A 14,990-nucleotide genomic window follows, 5' to 3' on the forward strand; every position below is an offset into this window, starting at 1 on the left:
GTCAATAAGGAATCTGGGCAAGATCCTTAGTGGTACATTCGCCTATTGCTGAAATAGTTGATATAGATAATAAATTGTGTAAAATATTGAAACTAAAATGTGATGTAAAAGTTTACTTTCATCAGTGATTCATTTTTAACTTTCTTTTGCTCTCTGCACTTCATAAATAGACACACTTTATGGACAAAAGTATTGGAACAATAATCATTCATTGTTTCATCCGAACCTCTACTTGTTGCAAAATCAAGAGTATTAAAAAAGAGTTTATCCAGATTTTGTTGGAGTAACTGTCTCAACGGTCCAGCAAAGGCTTTGTACTACATTTTGGAACATTGCTGGTAGGATTTGATTACATTCAGTGATAAGTGTTAGTGAGGTCAGGATGTTGGATGATCACCACCCCACCTCCTAACTCATCCCAAAAGTATTGGATGGAGCATCATCATTTCAAAGAACACAGTTTTACTGCTCCACAGTTCAATCCTGAGAGGCTTTATATCCATCTAGTCCATTCCTGGCATTGGGCATGGTGCCAATAGGTTCATGTTTATCTGCTCCTATTCTATTGGCAATACTTCTAGACAAGCATTGTGTGTGTGTGTGTGTGTGTGTGTGCATTCGCATATCTTTGTCAGCAATGGGTGCAACTTAAAGTAGCTGAATGCTTTCATTACCAGGGATGTCCACAAATATTTTACTCTCTGCCCTCATATATAGATTATAAAATCTATAAATAAATAAAACTAGGTGTTTTTTTAATTATTTTATTGGTTTTATATATTGGCCCCAAGTTTTTTCCCCACGCCTCCATGCAGAATTCTTTCAGCCGTGTAATGTTTTAGCTTTAGTTTTTAGAGAGATGGTCTCACATTTCCCTTAAGTCCCTCTGATACAAAGAATCCCTAGTGGATTCTATGTTGGATTCTAATTTTAGGCATCAGAAGAAGAAATAAATGTGGGGGTGTCATAACTTTTTTTCTCTTAGAAACATTTTACAAATTACATTTAAAAGACATTTCTTCAGTTTAATGTGTTTAGTTATATTACCTCCATCTCCCAATATTGTTCAAGTGAAGATCAAATGTCCAGATTTAGGTCAGGTTTGAATATATTAAAAAAGACAAAGGTTTTTATGGGGTGTCTTAACTTTTACACATGACTGTGTGCAGTGGCACAAATGATCATTGTAGAAAAATATACTTAGAATCAGTCAGTAAATAAATATCCCAGCTTTTGATAAATCAGAAATTGAACAACTGATAGGGTTCCTCCTCATACTGACCACCTACACTCATCATGCCCCCAACCCTGATGACTGGGTCGTGGTGACCACAGCTCAACACCCATTGCTGCTCCAAACTCATCACTCTGCAGCACTCATCACCACTGAGCAGTGAGTGGACCGCAGTCTGAGAGTAAACATGCTTAGATCAGAGGTCCTGTAGGTCCACTGGGTATCTAAATCAAGGCCTGTGCTAGTACCACACGTTCTAGGAACAGAAGTGGAGTCATATTTAAACTAAGGAGAGCACTAGGGGACATTCTTCTTGTTGAAACTATCCTTGTAAACGTTGTCGACTCAACAGTGTATGCAGACTTTTTATAGTTGTCATTTGAGCGATCACAGTAGGATAGGCATTTTTGATAGTCTTAGGTAATTGAGATATCAGTACGTTGATGAATATGTTTCCTGTGATATTTTGGTATTCTGAAGTGCAAAATGCATTAATTAAACAGAGTGTCATCAGATTGGTGCCATCTGAAATAAACGTAACGACCTGGTGACACATGAGTGGTGTAAACTATCAGATACGTGGCACCAGGACAGAGCGAAAGATATCTCCCTGCTATTAGATTACATCAGCTTGCTCTAAAGCGAAGCAGTGGTCACATGCTAGTGAGTGCATGAAGTCTCCCTGCAGTGCTCCTCACTATCTGCACTACTAGAGAGTTGAAGCGTAAGGGGTTGAGGGGTGCTTTGGTTTAATTAAAGCTTACGCTCTTTCGGGGAACACTAAGGCCATGTCCCCTGTAATGTAATCTCTAAGGGTTATCCATTGCTAAAGTGATTAAAAAACGTCCATGCCAGCACAGTGATATGGAGACCACTGGAATGTTCCACTTGATCATCCAGAACATACCAAGTCAGGACAGGAGAGTATTTGGATATCACTATTTCACCAGTCGTCTATATTTGGTTATTTTCACCAGTGTGAACGGAACAACATTAGAAAGTGACACATATCTGTCCATATATCTCTCAAACAACTCCAATCTGATACAGTCTCCACCTAGAGGTCACCTTTATTGACAGACAAAGGTAAGATAAGGCCAATACTGTTAACACTAGCATCTCTTGCTTGTCCCACGATCAACAGGTAGTCTGTAGAACTCACACAGTTCAATAAATTCAGAACTGTCTGTTAGATCCTTAATTTCTCACTTTATCTTGGGATATATTGAACTACGTATATATTTATATATAGATCAATAGTGATCAATAATGTTTTTATTGTTCGACTTGGTGGTCTGAGGCTATCGACTTTGTGAGAGATTTGTCTAATCAGACATGAAGCTGTGTATGGTCCAAATTATATCTCATTTAATATATTCTTATTTATTTATATACTTATTTATTTTATTCTCTCAACCTCATTGTGGTGTGTCAATATGTTTGTTTGTTTATTCCATGTCTTATTTTTTTAAAAACAAAAAAAATATATTCACAAGAAATAATGATTATATCACTTACTCCATCAAATTGATGATAAAAAAAAAAACTCTTTCTTAACACCCTTGTCATGAAAGGTCATACGAAACAATAAATGAGCAGGTGTCCCAATACCTTTGTCCGTATAGTGAATGTGGGTCTCAGTTTGAATCTGAAAATTTCATGATGATCTACCAATTATCCGAAATCACTTGCTTTATACATTTTTTAGGACCATTTAAAGTTCAGAAAGTTACTTCCATGTTTTGTCTTCCGTTAAAAATTAAGAAACCTGTAAAGTTGATATCTTGGAGTATAATATGAGAAAAAGCAATAGCAACAAAAAGCAATAATTTGTTGCTGGACATAAAACTATATCTAAATAAATGCAGTTACTGTAAGCAGTCAAGCTAATGAGGGCTCTTCTGTTTCTCCATCACCTCTGGTGCTGAGATTAAGTATGTTCAAACAAAGCCCTGATTTATTAAGTACTAATTGCTGGTGTGAATGTCTCTGCTTTAGACAGGACTGGGTTACTGACAGTGTCTGCTGAGTGTGAGCTTTTAGCAGCTGGCAGATTCATGGGACGAACCCCTGCTGGGGACAGAATATTTTTGAAAAGTTGCAAAGTTGTTGCCACCACTTGAAAATCACCCCTCACGTCCTCAGGGGGTATTGTTTGTTTTTTCCACCTCCAACAGGCCAGTGATTGATGAGAAGTGGCTGTCAGAGTAAAGAACGAGTTTGAGAGAGAGAGAGAGAGAGAGAGAGAGAGAGAGAGAGATACCAGCAAAGATGGAAAGAGTGAGGGAGAGGGAGAGTTAGGCCTAAAATAAGTCTGGCTTGGGGTCGGACAGGGCTGCTCCCAGGTTGACAGTGGAGGTGTGTTCCTGGGCCATCACACAGACCGCATGACTAGGATGGCAGGGGTGCCCAAAAAAAGCATGCCGCATAGGACTATTTACGGAGCAGAAATTCAGCCATGGACACACACTGTCAGCTCATGATGGATCATGCTGAGGGGGTACAGGGGTGGTGTTGGAGGGGAAGGGAGGGGGTAGCTGTCCTTATTGCAACACTAGGGTATTCGGGTCAACATTTCACCATCCATGCACCTGGTTTCCCTTGTTCACTAGTGGACAAACAACAGTTCATGAGCTAGTTGCCTGTGCTGGTCAAGCACACTTTCATAAACGTTTCATTAGTGTAAACAAGTTGAAGCATAAGTTGATAGGCCTGTGCAGCACTTGCTACATATGCTACAAGATGCTTGAAGAAGAACACTAAGCACCTGTAGCAGCAAGATGATCATGCAGACACCGGATTTGCTGGCATGTCACATAAGGCCTCTTCTGTAATTACTTCTTAGTGTGGATGTGGCTGGTTGCATTCTAGCATTTACAAGGAGCAGTTTACACTCAAACCTGAGGAATAGATCTCTGTACTGCCAATAATTTCACTGGCTGCATGTTTACAGGGCATGTACTAATGATTGATTCATTTAATCCTGAGTAAGGTCAGGTATAAAAACTGAAAGGCACAGTTCCTGTGCATAGGCTGACATATGTTCAGCAAATGGACATCAGGCTGAACATATGTCATCAGGTCATGAAGTAGAAAAAAATAAATAAATTACATGGCCTAGAACAAAGCAAAGCCTAGAATTTCCGCCATACCACTGAAGTAGTAACAAAGGGTCAAGTGTAGGCCCTATTCCCGTCAGAATACGGTATCATTAGAGAGACCTTTTCCCCATCGCAGCTGCACTAGAAGGCTGAGCATGTTCGACACGAATGGACCAGGTTTGGAATAGCAATGGTGACCCTGGGGCGAAAGTCTGCAGATCCCGTTTCGTGGCCCCCCTACACAGCCTGCCCTATGATTTATATATCTACTCAGAATTTACAGCTTGTGAAATACTCTCAGTTAACAACACAAAGTAAGATGCAGCATGGGGGGTAAAGCAGAACAATAGGGTCTGGCGCGAAAGGCCAGGACAGACACAAGAGAATGTAGGCAGTTGTTTGCTGGGTGTGAGTGGAAATGTAGATTTGAGCGTGCAAATATTGCGAGTATGTGCATTTATTTGTGTCCGATGCACCTGACTCGAGGAGGAGAATATAAATCCAGTGGATAAGGAGGAGGGGACGTGTCAAATAACTGGGTGTCATTTTTTTAAGATGTGAGGAAACACCGGTCAGCTTGATTTCTTTTTTGAAATACAGCAATACTGTGAATGCCGTGAGGTTCGCCGAGGTGCATAAACTTTTATGGGTGAAGGCCGGGTAGGGCCTTACTGTTCTTTTATTTTAAAGCCATTCAGCGACACGGGACAAAGGGAACAGTTCAACAAATTTTCCTAACTATAATAACTTCTGTATTATTTTGGAAGACTAACAATATTTTGTCTCCACGTCACCAAATCATACCTATGCTTCATTTTACAAGATGTTTCAAGTGTTTCATATTTACATATTTAGCCACTCATTTTCGCTTCTTCAGTAAACTTTGATTCTTTGATTATAAAAAGTTCCAGTCTCTTCAGTACACTGACTTGGAGGAGTGCCTGTGTGGCTCTTGTAAAATGTCTCCTCTGCATAGCAGCTCTCCTCTGTCCTCTCCAGTATGTTGAACATTCCCCAATAAAAACATGCTTTGAGAAATGTTGTAATAAGCAAGTTCTTCATTAACTGATTACGAAGTGAGATGTTAACATGAGTGACCTGTCCATTTGGGAACACCCTGTAATTAGACTCTTTTGTGGAGAAGCTTGTGTTGAATGTTGAATGTTTATCCTAAAGCGTAGCATTGCTGAGGCCAAAGGGTCTGCAAGACTTTTTTCTCATAAATGTCTTCTCAGTCGCTTTAGGTCATGAGCTCACTGTAGGAAGACAGGAAATCTGATTCCGTTCACATATTTCTTCGTAGTGTCCTGCTGACAAATATTTGCCTTCCAGTGCTCTCTGACACAAAAGTGACAGTCAAAAAGTCATCAGCCATCAGGGACTGGATTCTGGGTTCACTGGTGGCTGTGCTACCAGCAGAAAAGTGCTACATGTGATCTATTTTGTTGAAAAAAAATTATACATTGTCTTTAAAGTCAGACTCATTATTATATTATATTATAGTGAGCATTGGGGATTCTGTGGTGTTTAATGACTTGAAGATGGTCATCAGAAAATATAGACCACAGACCATCACCAGCACCATCATCCCAAAACACACCAAAACTACGCAAATAAAAGTGAAACGATCTTTCTACTGAAAGTAAGAGGTAAACAAACAACTGCCCTCTTCAAATGTCATCCACCCACAGTGAGGAGTGGACCTGGGGTGGTGGTGAGGTGGGTTTTGAGGAGAGGGTGAAAGGGGGTCTAGTGGGAAACCAGGAGTGGAAATGTCATAAATCAGCTGGATTTTAGAATCTGATGACAAACCTAATTCCTGTCTGAAAAGAGCCGAGCCATCCCCTCCTGACTGTCATCGAAGCCGGCCTATAAACATCGCAGCTGTCACCCAAGCTCGCCAGACTCGCGAAGGACATGCCATCGCACCTCTCGCATGCTCTTTCCCTGCGCCAATTTTGGAATGGAGGGCTGGCGAATTCCACTTTGCATTTTGTCACATTCGACCCCCCCGGCTCTAAGTCCATACCACCCCCTTCCTGGTTGTGTCTGACCATCTGTTGAAGGGCATTACTCCTGTAAAATCACTTTATCCTCCTATCACTCCTAAAACAGGTTGTGAAAACTTAATATGGAAATATGGGTGCGGGTTGGGTTCTGGACAGAGAGGGGTTGGGGGAAGGAGGGTGCATAGACGGGGGAGACACACCGTGCTAAATGTTGCCACTGCGAAAGGTGAGTAGAGGAGCTTTAGAGGCCATTTTCCACCCAACAAACGTTCTCCACCGCTGCCAAGCACAGAGCGGGGTTATGAGATAGGCCTCGCTGTGTGTGCTCTGAAACCTACACTACTCCGGCTGGCAAGCTTAGCCTTGGCAAGGAAAAAAAATAAAATATAAAATTACCCACAGACATCCAAGCATCCAAAGAGCATGTCTCAATGTTCCTGAGAACTAATCATAAACTTTAATCACTATGCGTCTACATGGTCAAATGTTCTGTAGACTGTCTGTTACTAAAGCATGACTAATGAAGCACAGAGAGATACAATCAGTGAAGCTGTAAAAGCAGGAAATTGAGTAAAAAAAAAATACACACTTAATCAGTGACTTCACATGATACCCTGACTGTCATCGAATCAGTTCCAATGTACTTGAAATGTTGCAAATAATTATAGGAGTGCTGCCCACAAACCTGAAAGAAAGAACACACAGCTGAAACGAATATGAGAATCCAAGCCATATTGTTTCCGTGCAGGCCAAAGACTTCACAGAGAAACACTGTTCCCCCCTCGCACAGATGTAGCTTAGAGTCACGACTAATTGCAACCCCCTACAACATATAGCAGGACATAAATGCTATGAAGAATTATGACTCGGAATAAATTTGTAACAAACTCCAAAACAGGGGGCTTCCTCCTCTGTAGCCCTTTGGCCTCGTCATTGGGCGTCACACATCATAAATAAGCGAGAGAATGTCGCAGGGTCTGCTTCCTGCCTAATTAAATAAACGTGTGGTGTGCGACGCTGTGAATGCCTAGTGTTGTGTGTGTACCCTATGCATGACAAAAAACACATCTTGTCTCAGCGCATACACTAAGGCTTGCACGCACCAGCCCCTGCCTCTCTCCCTCCCTAACTCTCTGTTTATGTCTTTCTAAATGGCCATAAAACAGTCCCGTGATTTCTTAATAAAGACGCCTCCCAGCAGTAATCTGGCCCCAGTTTCGCTTTATTAGGGTTATACTTGACCATGTTTGAAAAGGAAAAAGGTATTTACCTGCAGAGCCCACTGTGAGGCCCATGCAACCCACAGATTTTCCCTCAGCTGCTTTAGTTCCCCTGAAAGAAAGAAATACATGCATTGGAAATGGCATCTGTTAGCAGGGGGATAGCCTAATGAACGTAAAGGTGCCACAGAAGAACCACTTTAGATATCCTTGTAGAACTAGGTTTAAAAAAAGAGATGTTTCAGGACGAAAAAAACTTTTAAAAGAGTTCTTCACTTTTAAAAATAAAGGTCATGGAAAAGGATAAAGAACCACTTTTGGTTCCCTGAAGAACCATTTTTGTTAAAGGTGTATCACTGTGAAGAACCTTTAAAAGGCTCAAAAATATAAACATATAAGGATGTAAAGGTTCTCTACTAGTTTTCTACTAATCTCTACTAAAAGATTTTCACACTCACACATCTCTATTACAAAAATGGTTCTTTATTGAACCAAGAGTGGTTCTTTTATCCGTCTGTAGCACCTTTATCTTTAGGATAAGAGTGTAGATCAACTTAAAAGGACCTTTCTTTTATGTGGTGACACATACCTCTGGTTTACCAAAATGTCCCTCTAAAGGACCATCCACAAAAAAAAAAAAAGTTAAGGAACCAATTTTTTCAATTTTAAGAATCACTTTCTGGCACTTTTATTAGGAGTGCACATCATACAGTGTAATTTCCCAAATGTAATGGAGTGTCTGTCGGTTCTCCTGTTTCTATCTGATTCTAATTGAAGTATGTAACTTGTGCTTATTATCTCACAGCTATCCTGAACTCAACTACTTCATGGAGGAACATAAAGGACACATTCATCTCTGTAACTCTATTATGATCTAATTAAAGTGTACGAGGCTGCCAGGTGGACGGGTGAGAGAGTACATCCCTCAATCCCCCTGACCTGAAAATGGCCCCAAAACACTGAGCTCAAAAGCTTTAAACTCACAGCCCACGCTCGGAACCTGTCAGTCAGCGCCTTCGCCCTCTGGCCAAAACACTAATTGTGTCCATCATCACCCGCAGTGATCAAGATACTGCCGCCGCACCGCCAGTTTCCCCTGTAGTGGGAGGAACGGGCAAGGGCTGGAGCAAATGGCTGCCATTGTTCTCGTTCTCTCCTGTGCCGCGCTTCCATTGTCATTTTCGGGAGGGCGATCACAGTAATAGCCTTGTAATTGGTTTTAAGTGGATTAGGGCCTAGGCATGGCACTGGGGCGCTGGCTTGCACTCAGCTACATACAGCCAGAGCTGAGCACAGACTAAACTCAAACTTTTTTGTTTGGGCAATGCTTGTGGTGGGCCAAGGGCCAAAAAGGCAAAATAGCGTAGTAAAAAAAATAAAAAGTAGGTCTGTTTAAAGGTATTTTTCATAACATAACACCACATTTGCTACCAAAGTACTTAAAGTATAAAATTTACTTTATAAGTGCTATATATAGTATAAAAATATCTTTGTTCTCTCAATGGGTGACAGGGCAGGGTTAGTGTAACAGGCCAAGTCAAACGTCCTCACGGGCCAACTTTGGCCCGCAAGCCATACTTTGGGCTACACATTCACAAAGTCAGCCTTCAGTGTAAACTCTGAGGGATTGTGTTTTAGACTGAGAAGGTACTTTGGAATAGCCCACAGTGAAAATGAGGAGCTGTGTGACTGGAGTTCAAAAGACAAGTCACTTGTCACTGCTAATTACGCATCACTAGCCAGCCATTCAGCCTATGGGTCTCAGTGTAATGCAGCATTACCCTGCTGACGTCTGATGGAATCGGTACTTCAGAGCGGTTTTAGTAGAAAACAAAAAACAGAGGACTGCCTGCAAGAGAATAAAACACTGCAAGAACAGGCCTGGGTCTACATGAGAGTTCAATTTGGGAACAGGACTCCAATACTGAAATCCACTGAGTGATAAAGACTTAATCTTGGCACCATTCCTGTGTCAGTTAACAGTCCGTTCATGTCACTGTGAACCATGAAATGAATGAGAATATTGCAGTTGCCAAAGCTGCTTTTGTTCCCCAGCTTCTTCTAATTGTACAGACCAAAGAAATAACTCTACTTGAATGTGAATAACATACTTACTACATACTAATATATATTCATTTTAGTCCCTTCAAACTAAAATAAGAGTGAAAGGAAAACAAGACAGTAGGTGGTAGCACAAATGGCACACAAACAGTTAAACCACTGTGTGCACAAATTGTTTTTTTTTTTTAGACAACTCATCTGCAAACATTAATGAGACCATGAGCCCCACAAACCAGTATTTTCCAAATTTCTTTTTCTGCCTAGTCAGCAGTTTTCTGAATAGTGCGTCAAACTGGTTCCACAGTTTGGGTGGCAAGAGAAACAAAACATGAGCAATGAAGCTGGTGAAAATCATCACCTCTTTCCTACTGAGGCTACACCGCAACCCATATTCCCCAGCTAATAAGTTGCGAATAAAAAAACGTTTTTTTTTGTTTCTAATATGTGCATGAGGAGTACCATACTAGTATCTGAGCAAGTGACAGACCTTCAATTAAAAAGCTCTTTTTCAACTGGGCTCTCCTTACCGCTGTAAATTTAACTTGGGATTCCTTTGAATGGAGCAGGTGTTAGGGATTACCATGCAAACTCCGTCTGTGGAAGGGGCTGGGGCTGTTCGTAGGGATGCATGGTGGAAAAGGCAGACAGTTGTTGTGGGACATCTGAACTTGAACTTCATGCCGTTCCTAAAAGATTTTTTTTACTTCCTTTTTACAGAACAATCTGCCCTTACGTATGACCTAGTGAATCCTTTAGAACCCAAGCGTTTCTTCATAAAAAAAAATAAATTAAGATCAATTAAAATAGTATGATAAAGAACAACAGAACAGCAGCTACCTGACATGCAATCTGGTATTTGGACAGTGACACATTTTTTGTAAATACATGCCCATGCCAAAACAGTACCTCCATCATGTTTAACAGATCATGTGGCATGCTTCAGATCATTTCTGTCCTTTTCCACACAGTTAATCTTGGTTTCTTGTGTCCAAAGAATTTTGTTCTAGAGCTGGGAAAGCTCTGAAGATGTTTTCTGTCTGTCTTATCTCGCTTTATTCGGCCTTAAGTGTTACCATGGTTTTACATTTGGAAGTAAACCCTCTGTATATAAAGGTGACAGTGAGGTTTTTTCACCATAGAAATAATTGTGTTCATCTACTCCAGACCTCCAGGCCTTTTGGTATTGGTGAGCTGGCCAGTGCATTCCCTCCTTTAAACCCAAATTGTTGATTTAGCCATTCCTAAACTTTCAAGGATTTGATTTGTTTCTCTTCAGCCAAATGATCCAGCCTCAATATCCTGCATTGACACCTTTTTGGACCTCATACTGAGAGTTCTAATGAACAGACAAATGCAAATTCAGCTTTTGGAATTAACTTCAGACCTTTTATTTCATCTTTGTAAACAAAAACAGGGGTTCATTGCATATATATATATATATATATATATATATATATATATATATATATATATATATATATATATATGCAGTGAATATATATAATGACTAACATTACCATTATCGTAGTATCATTGCCTAACTTTATGTTGGTACACAAATACTACTGGTTTACTTGTGAATATTTAGCTTGCATCTACTCTGATGTTTAATAGATTGGAAGTAATGATATGAAACCAACTTAATTGCAAAAAAATGTGTAAAATAACAGAAATGTGCCAGGCCAGAGCAACAGGTGTCAGATAATCAGCAAGCTGTATTTTTAAGAGCACATTATACAAGCAATTATGGCAAATGCAATAAACCCACTCTACGAATCAATGTGACAAGTGATCCCAAACTTTACAACAGTAGGCAACCTCTGATGACAACAGTTCTATGAACTCCTGTCTCCTCCCAGGACTACACAATAGGAGAAAGTCTGTTTTATCGATTGCAAACATTCCTAGTTTTATGCACTGAGCCCACCTGCCACACGGCTCCCTCCACCACCTGCCTTCTGTATCGAGGGGACAAGTGTGCAACGTGAGGATGCTAAGCTGGCTGTAACCTTTATTGTTTCCGTTAAAAGCCCTCAGCCCTCAGCCTGTGAAACAAAAGCTTCTCACCGAGTCCAAGCATCCAACTGCTCACCGCCACAGAGGATGACAGGTCAGAGGTTGGCCTCATGTTAACCTCTACCACAGCACAGACACACACCATGTGGACCATGTTGCCAAACATAAACCCAGACACACACATGCAGATGCAAACACAGACAAACAAGTGCACAAGAATAGGTTGGAAGGGTTTCTTAGTGCAGGCATCACGCACGACACCAACTGTTCACATTTCAGAGACTTACAGGAGCTTACTCTGCCTCTAGCAAGTAGATACAGTAGGCCGTTTCTCACAACAATGGGCTCAGGTTGGAGAGGGATTGAGAGTGTGCAGCGATGCTGAATTCCATTAAGGGAGGAGGCGGAGGATGGGGGAAATGGGGCAAAGCTTTCCAAAGTTTTCCATGCAGCCTGGTGCAGAGTAGTGACTGGGCTTAACCAGCAAGGAGAGCTTTCAGCAGGCCTGTTACTGCACACAAGCGCGAGACCTTTCAGCAAGCCTGTTACAGTGGATTAGAGCTGTGCTGATAGTGTTTTGTGACTGGGATAGAGGGCCTGTTTTATCCAAGTAATCAGTCCGAGCAGTATTTAACCGTGGGGCTTTTTGGAAAGGCTACCGTGAAATTTCCACGAAAGCGGTGCCAGGGCTGCCCAGAACTGCCCAGGTCTAGGTGAGGGCCACAGAAGAATGCACCGGCTGCTCTCCAAACCTGCATTCAGACACGCACCCAACACATATCTTCAGGTCACTCACTATACATAGCCTGAGGAAAAAAAAACGGCATGGCACTAGCACAGTCCGACTCATGCACATTAGCCCTAACTTAACGGACACAGTTTTAAGCCAGCAGTCGTAGTAACATTTTATGTGACAAGCATTATAAAGGTGATTTATCATACACATGTGTGTTGGCAGAATATTTCCCAGAATATTTAACTGTTGGAAGGGTGGGGAGTGGGGTGGTTGTGAGGGTTCTGGATTAGCTCTGCATTTTAAAGCAACTTGAATGATGACTGTTCGTCGGCCATCTATCGAGCGTTAAACAAACTTCCTGTGAAAATAACGAGCGTAACGAATGGGGCAGCAGAATGTGAGTGCAGAGGCTTAGTCAAGGACAGAGGAGGCACACTGGATCACACAGAAGAGGAAAGCGTGCCTCGGGCAATGTGTTGTTTTTACTAGCCCTTATTATTTATGGCACAGGGATTTACTCTATCGTCACTGCCCTGTTGACAATTTCTGCTGGTAAAATTTCTGCTAACCTTGCTGCATACAAACGGACACAGTAAATACTTGGGCCTCACAACACATTATAGGCCTAGGGTACATCCAAGAGCCATCGAGTCAATCATGATTACTATAAACAAGACCATAACATAACAATGACACACAACACACAGTATATCGTGAGTTGCACAATGTACTTTTTTCAGCACCATGTTCCAAAGAGATGCATGTATGACATGATTTTATACAATACGGTTCAATACATCAACGATAAACATTATTCATATTGTTCACACCTTTATAAATAAATCATAGTTTCAGCTTTAGTCTACTTAAGTAGCCACGAGGTAAGTGCAGATGTGGAAGTAGTGAATTTCTGAGCTGAACTTGAGTTAAACTAATATTTGCTGTGCTAACATTAGCTACATTAGCTTACTGCAAACTGGCTACTGACAGATACAAGATATATCCAAATGTTTGTGGACACCCCTTCTAGTTAAGGCATTCAGCTACTTTAAGTTGCAGATATCCATTGCTGACACATACGTGCAAATATACTCACATACAGCTTGTCTACTCCCTGTAGAACAGTACTGCAGATAGAATAGGACTCTCTGGAGCAGATAAACATGAACCTATTGGCACCATGCCTAATGTGAGGCATGGGCTAGGGGGACATAAAGCCCCTCAGCACTAAGCTGCAGAGCGGTGGAACTGTGTTCTCTGGAAAGATGGTGCTCCATTCAAGACTTTTGAAATGAGTTGGGATGAGGTGGGGTGGTGATCATCCAACATTAGAAGGTGAACACATTGGTAATAGTATAGTAAAATAAAAGCAAGGCTGTGATGAACCATATATCACGGTAACACGCGGCCTTAAGTGTTCTATTGCTTTTACACAAAAGTAGAAAATAAATAAAGTAAAAAATACATAAATTGAGCCATGAATGTAGCATTTAATATGTTTTAATAGTAGCATTTCCTTCCAGCAAATTATAGTCCCTAACAGGCAACATTACTTCTGTGTAAGGACATTCAGCACAGTGTAAAAAAAAAGAAATAACAGCACTGCTAGAACGCTTCTCATCCAATCAGCTTGTGTAGCCAGAACGAATTGGTTGTATATATATATATTGTAGATATTATATTAAGGAGATGTTTTCTCCTTGGTTTTAACCCTGTAGCTGCTCTGGATACTTAGCTTCAGTAGGCTTGGGTTCAACTGAATAACTGAAAAGAAGGATGTGTTCACACATCACCAAGCCGCTGCCCGCAAGGTTGCCAGGTTTGTGATTTTTCCACTATATTGGGCTAATTTAAAAATGCAATCCCGAGCATTGAGCATTTATAATTGTATGTCAGAGAGTGTTCTTCAGAGAGGCTGTGTCAGTAGTGCTGGAGGGCTAAATCCCGTGTTTGCTGTGAAGATTTACATTCACTATAGCAGATCCCTGCAAAGAAAAAAGCACAGGTCTGAGGTTGTTAAACCTTGGTCAGAGTTTATATATATTTAGGTGATGGCATTGTGTATTAAAACACTTCGCTTTCATAAATGAAAGCATCATTATGTGACAATAACTCGAATATGACTCAAGATACACAGTGCTATGCAGTTCTTGCAAGCAATGCCGTGCCACCTCACCACAGTTACATGGCGCAGTTAGCAGGGTGCTGAGCCCAGTAAAGATTTTTCAATATTAAAAATGTTAACTTTGTTATCTGAAGATCTTGGTTGAACAGTGTTTGCTTTGTTGTGATGATATGAGTAATTTGATACGAATATCTCAATAAAAATAATAATATTTAATTAGTTATTACAGAAAAAGTGACTAAACAAAATATGCCAATCCATGGTCCTTAATGACTTCTGTGGGAAGGTGAAGCAAGTTTGATAGCAAATCGCTGAAGCCAGCATTTGCCACACCCTTACCATTTTAACTTTAAAGGCATATAATCTTGCACAAAGAGATGTCTGTGTCAGCATTGCCACCCATTGAATCAATTTTTATAAGGACAGTGATTTATTGTAATTTCAGAAAATCTTCAGAGATTAATGAGGCACAGTTTGGGCTAGTTTTG

The sequence above is a fragment of the Salminus brasiliensis genome, chromosome 8, assembly GCF_030463535.1.
Source record: "Salminus brasiliensis chromosome 8, fSalBra1.hap2, whole genome shotgun sequence".
Lineage (NCBI taxonomy): Eukaryota > Metazoa > Chordata > Actinopteri > Characiformes > Bryconidae > Salminus > Salminus brasiliensis.